This window comes from Penaeus monodon, chromosome 22, assembly GCF_015228065.2.
Source record: "Penaeus monodon isolate SGIC_2016 chromosome 22, NSTDA_Pmon_1, whole genome shotgun sequence".
NCBI classification, from domain to species: domain Eukaryota; kingdom Metazoa; phylum Arthropoda; class Malacostraca; order Decapoda; family Penaeidae; genus Penaeus; species Penaeus monodon.
The window spans coordinates 42572484-42572776 of NC_051407.1; the positions used below are offsets into that span (position 1 = coordinate 42572484).

Below are 293 nucleotides of genomic sequence, written 5' to 3' on the forward strand. Positions count from 1 at the left end.
CCAACATGATCACCCAGTAGTGGAGCCCAGGCCACTACGAATACAAAGTTACTCACTTTCGTATCGGGAAACCACCCAGCGGCATTGGGTTAATACTCATGTAATCAAAGAAACCTTAGAATCAAATATGTTTTAGCAAATACAAAATAGGCCTAAAATAAAGAACAGCTGTGAGAGGAGCTTAATGTGTACGAATTCTTATGTAAGTATTTTGTATCTCTCTTTCTCTACCAGCTGGCAGGGAAGAAAAGACACTAAAAAGCTGTTAACCCGTTGGCTGTAGGTACATATAA

General features: G+C 39.6%; 1 protein-coding gene across 1 annotated transcript in view; it reads left to right on the forward strand.

Moving 5' to 3' along the window:
• Nucleotides 1–293, forward strand: part of LOC119587168 (DNA-directed RNA polymerase I subunit RPA43-like) — a gene marked incomplete in the record, with an annotated part of 6973 nt that overhangs the window by 3092 nt on the left and 3588 nt on the right.